The 5,989-nt window shown below is 35.3% G+C and overlaps 1 pseudogene; it reads left to right on the forward strand.

Moving 5' to 3' along the window:
* Window positions 1-3,227: 3,227 nt before the first annotated feature.
* Window positions 3,228-3,391, forward strand: LOC148113358 (U2 spliceosomal RNA; annotated as a pseudogene).
* Window positions 3,392-5,989: the final 2,598 nt, after the last annotated feature.

Raw genomic sequence — 5,989 nt, forward strand, 5'->3', positions numbered from 1 at the left:
TATGGAGCAGGGGTGATATATAGTCATAATAACATTCCTTTCTCAGAGAGTTAAGGACATCTTGCTCTGCACCTGGAGGGGTGTGATTGGGAGGCATCTCCAGTTGGGACAGTGCTTTGATTAGACCATGTGATGAACATGTGGATATTGGGCAGGGGCTTTCCTTTGGGTGGGGAAAACCTGGAAGCTTTCAGATTCGGGTTTTCCCAGATGCGCCAATATGACATCTCTAATAAAATGGAATTTTGAGGAACTTCAAGCCTCGGCGTCTTCTTTCATTGGGGGTGTTACTTGGAACCCTGACATCTATGTTAACTTTACTTTCCTACTTCTTCTCCTTTTCTTTCACAGCCGTATCTTTTTTTTAAAAAAAATCCACTCCTGATGCTATGACAGAATAGTCTACTCTTCACTTAGAACTTCTCATTGGCCTTGCATCTTTTACAAATTCTCTTCACCTTTTATCCTAAACAAACTAATCCATCATATGTGATTTATTTTCATTTATTTTATTTGTAATTCTTCATCATACAATAATAATCTTCATGCCATCATTAGATAGGCTTTTAAATGTTGGCTTCTGCTAAATATCTTGGTTTTAGTTAATTGAAATGAGTCCTTGATACAGTGCTTTATAGGAATACAGAGAAGTTGTAGACTTGTATGGTAGTTTTGAATTAAATTTAGATTTGTATGCATTTGTGTGTTTTTAAAAGAAAATTGAAATCAATTAAAAGATTATTTATAGGAGCAATATTTTCCTTAAAAAGGTTTGTAAAAAATGTTTTGTTTCATCAAATTAATCATCATTTCTCTTTGCAATTCCCTTCTAGTTCCTCAACTGCCATCAATATTCTAGTTTTTTGAGATCCCTAATTTAAGGATCATTCTCAGTACACCATACTCAAGGGATAAAGTAATCTATGAACATTCTTGCTGTCAAACCAACTCTGATCCTAAAAGAATCACTACTCCTTGACAGCAGCCATGTTTTAGCTCACTTCATAACTCATTCCAATGGCTTAAAGCAAAGTTCTTCATACTTCTCTTTGAGAAAAAAACAAACATTGAAAGAACAAATTCCAAAGTAATTTTGTCTTTAAAAAAAATATCTATGGATGAAAAATGTAAGACAGGCAACAATGAAAGAATAATAATAAGGGATTTATTCCAGACATATTTTGGGTTAAAAGCTCGGATATCTTTCAGAATTATTATAAATGCCAGCTGGATCACATACACCCTTCTTATCAGTTTCCTTTTAATTATGTGACTTCAAAGGTATTACAGACTGTTGGGTCTTTCTGTTTGAACACCACTAAGTCAACATGGATATTATCTTACCTAACAGTACTTTTAAACTTCTACCCCAAAATTCAGCATTTTGGGAAGTCTGGTATAGCAAAGAAGAAAATGAATTACTGCTGATTAATACAGAATTCTTAAACAAAATATATTTACTGGACCTATTCTAGTCCATTCTTATAATTAACATAACTGTTAAAACAAGAAGAGCAGCTCATTTTCATGAAATAAATTCATGAATTCAAAATTACTAACGTTCATATACTATCATTTAATAAAAATTGTAGAGTTCACTAAAATAATTTTACACATAGCTATTGCCAAATTAAAATTAAATGACCAGTGTCCACTCTTAATAACTGCAAGGATAGATTTCTATAAATTTATTCTTCTTTTCCTTAACCTTTTAGAATTCCAGTGGATCATTCATTATTGACATAAAGTAATGGATCTAATTGTTCACTTCCTCCAAGATCAATTGATAAATGTGCCTATAGAACCTCCATCTAACCTGGATTAAGGTTCCTTTTATCATTTGTAGTCATCCCCTTAAAAGTAACCTATTGTCACTGACAAATTATATATACTTTTAAGGTATAAATAAGAATAAAGTTGGATATCACGTACGTATAGTTCTCCAGTAAAATAGTTTTATGCTCAAAAACTGATTATATTTCTAGACTACTGACTTCGATATTCAATGTGTTAGTTTAGTTTAGTTTTTAGTTTAGTTTACTTTATTGTCATTGCACCTTGTACAGCGAAATTAAATGCCATCTTCAGTGTGCATTATAACTATAAAAATAAAACACAAATACACATCCTTCCCATTCTATACAACTGAATTGAAAACCCGATATTGCATTAATATTACACTATACAGTAGAATTCAATATAGTTACTGCCCTAGGATAGAAACTGTTTTTCAGCCTATTTGTCCTTGTTTTTATTATCCTGTACCATCTGCCAAATGGTAATAGTTCAAAAAAAGGGTGCCCAGGATGAGATAGATCTTTAAGAATGTTTTGAACTTTCTTAAGGCATCAGGAGCTATAAAGCTCTTCCAAAGAGGGGATAGGGCAACCATTGATCCTCTGGGCAATTTTGTTAATCCTCTGGAGTGCTGTCCTATTTGCCACTGTGCAATTGGCAAACCATACACAGGTGCAGTAAGTTAAAATACTCTCTATGGTGCAGTAATAGAAGGTCACCAGCGGTTTTTCATTCAGTTGTTGCTTCCTGAGAAGTCTCGTGTAGTATAATCTCTGCTGGGCCTTTTTGACCAGTGCTGTAATGTGAGTGCCCCAGGTCAGGTCCTCTTATGATAACACCCAGAAACTTAAAACTGGCCACTTGCTCCACTTGGTGTCCATTGATAAACAAGGGCTGGGTGTCTGATCTATTTCTTCTATAGACCACTATAAGCTGCTTGGTCTTATTGTGTTACAGATCAACTTATTGTCTCCACACCATGAAAGCAACCAGTCCACTTCATCTCGATAGGCAGACTCATCCCCCCTGGAGATTAATCCCACCACTGTTGTATAAAATTTAGTAATAGTATTACTATCATGAGTGGGAATGCAGTCATGCACATAAAGAGTATAGAGTAAGGGACTCAATACACAACCCTGTGGTGTACCAGTGTTAAGAATAAGGGCTGAAGAGATATGATTACCTAATCTGACCCTCTGAGAGCAGCCAGACAGGAAATCCATAATCCAAAAGCAGATTGAATAAGAAAGTCCAAGATCCATAAGACACTAGCCTATGTGGAAATATTATGTTAAATGCAGAGCTAAAATCTACAAAAAGCATCCTCAAATAGCCCCCCCCCCCCGGGCTATTCCAAATGAATCAGAGCAGTGTGAAGAGTGATGGCTATAGCATCCTCCATAGATCTATTTCTTCTGTATGCAAACTTGGCTTCTCGGCCTTTTGACTAAGATCAAGTGTAGTATCTGTATGCAAACTGGTGTTTATCAAATGCATGTGGAAGACCAGAAATGATGTGCCAGCAGACCAATTAGTTAGTATTTCATTGTCGACATACATGTTGCTATTCCATACTTTTTCACAACTGCTTCTACACAGTCTTAACAGATTTGCATTTTTAATATATCTAAAGGGATAATAAATCACCATAAAGCTACAGAATACTGCTGACCTTGCCACCTTTTACTGTTTCGATAGCCCTTGTGATATAGGGACCTCAACTATAATTCTAACTCAAACTGCAAATTGATAATTTGGCAGCCAATATATTTTGTCATTGATCTCATCCAAATTTTTGGTTTGCCTAGGCCTCATTTGGTTTGCCTAGGCCTCATTGATTGAAAAGGAATTAACTTGGGCAGCATATAAATATATATAATATACTTAATGTATATAAATAACATAATAATGTTAAACATTCATGATCTTGGGGGCTGTATTACTAGCTGTTCAGTGCCACATGCGGCCCATGGGTTGCGAGTTGGGCACCTAATATACACCTTAAGCTACGGAATCCGTACAAATACTATTAAAAATGAACTGAAATAAACTATAAGAATACAATATGTCTGTCTTCTATGTTTAATAGCACATTTTAAGTTGTATTGTACTTTTTCTGAACTGATTAGAATATGAACAATGCTATGAGATGTTATTTCTGAAAGCCAGTTATTGTAAAAGTAATAAATGGTTCCTCTCTGCTTGTGAATTTTGTTGAAGCATCTGGTGTGCCACACTTAAACTATGCTGTAAAGAGACATTGGAGACACCCCAGAATAAAATAAAATAAAAATGCCATTGCTGCATCTGGAGTGCATCATAATTAAGGTGACCAGACGTCCCGCTTTTGGCGGGACAGTCCTGCTTTTGAGCAATTTGTCCCGCGTCCCGCGGAGTTTTAAAAAAGTCCCGATTTTTCATTCTGCCTCCTGAATCCCCGCTGATGGCTAGAGGGAAAAAAAACTCTTTAAACTCTTGCCGCGGGGCTTCAAAGGGCCGACCTACAGCTGATCAGTGTTTAAAAAAAAATGAATAGACCCATGCCTGCAAAAATAGAAAAAACAGCCCCTGTTAACAGCTTCCGCTAGGTTAATTAGCTGCAAAAAGCTGCAAAAAGTTCCTGGAGCAGATTTTTTCCCCCCTAGCTATACTGAAAACAAAGGCGAAAGCGAAACTAAACCTGCAACGTGACAAAATGAGGCAGAGAGAGATTTCTTTCTTTTTCTTTTTCTTTTTCCTCACCAAAAAAGGTAGGTACAAAACTGCAAACAATGGGAAATTTTGGGCAAAAGAGGAGAGTTCAAGATTTTAAAACACAAAAGAAAAAAAGCTCTATTTAACTAGGGAATTGTAATAATTGAGATACTATTAATAATTGTATATTGTGTTGAAAGCAGAAATGGTTAAGTTGTGGTTTGGAGGAATATATGGGGGAAATTATTTGGTTTATTATTATTGGTAAATATAATTAATTGATTTGTAAGAAATTGGATTGCATGGAAATAATTGGAATATTCTTGTTCATATTGATTAATATACAAAAAAGATAGTTATATAACTAATTGATTTATATTAAAATGTTGAATTTGTATTAAACAACTGTATTACATAATTACATAATTAACCAATGTGAGGATGGATATAAAAATAGATGACAATGGGAAGGGGTATAATATAGAATAGAAGGGAAAAATTGAATTTGATTAAGATTAGAGATGAGGATGAAGGGTAATATTGTTTTTTTAAAAAAAATAGATGAGGAATAAATATGGCAAAAAGGAAATATAGAAATTGTAAATTTAATTGAAATGACTAAACGCTGTTTAAATTTGTGAACCAGCCAAATATTCTGTTCAAAGAAAATACATTGTATGTTTGTATGTGTGTTTCTAATTATTGCCATTTATTCATATTTGTTCTCTTTTATTCTTTAAAGTTTAACAATTCATTCTTAATCTTAATATCTTTATATTTGCTTGGGGTTGGCTTTCTTCCCTTTCATCTTTTTTATTGTACAGCAATCTTTCTCCTCAAACCTACCACCACTCTCTTTTCTTTCCTTCTTACTTTCTCTTCCCCCCACCCTCTTTTTCTCCTCCCTACTTCCTCTTCCTTTCTCCTTCTCCTCCTCTCTTCCTCCCTCTCTTACCCTCACTCCTACTCTAATTTCCATTCCTTCATCCCTCTCTATTTCTGTATCCTTTAATGCATATGGACTACTCAGAGGGCTGAAAAAGTTATTTTTGACTGGTCCTCACACTTTTGACCAGTCCTCGAATTTACGACTGTCCTCACATTTTACATTTTTGCCCTATCTTGTCACCATGGTGAAGAGAAGCAGTTGTGAAATGAGTGACATGGTTGTTAAGAATACTGCACGGGCATAAATATGAGGATGGTCATAAGTGTGAGGACCAGTCAAAAGTGCGAGGACCTGTCAGAAATGACTTTTTTCAGCCCTCTGGTTAGTCCTTTTGTGCATATGGACTACTCAGAGGGCTGAAAAAGTTATTTTTGACTGGTCCTCACACTTTTGACCAGTCCTTGAACTTATGACTGTCCTCACATTTTACATTTTTGCCCTATCTTGTCACCATGGTGAAGAGAAGCAGTTGTGAAATGAGTGACATGGTTGTTAAGAATACTGCACGGGCATAAATGTGAGGATGGTCATAAGTGTGAGGACCAG

The sequence above is a fragment of the Pantherophis guttatus genome, chromosome 5, assembly GCF_059756535.1.
Source record: "Pantherophis guttatus breed Tessera chromosome 5, ASM5975653v1, whole genome shotgun sequence".
Taxonomy (NCBI): Eukaryota; Metazoa; Chordata; class Lepidosauria; order Squamata; family Colubridae; genus Pantherophis; species Pantherophis guttatus.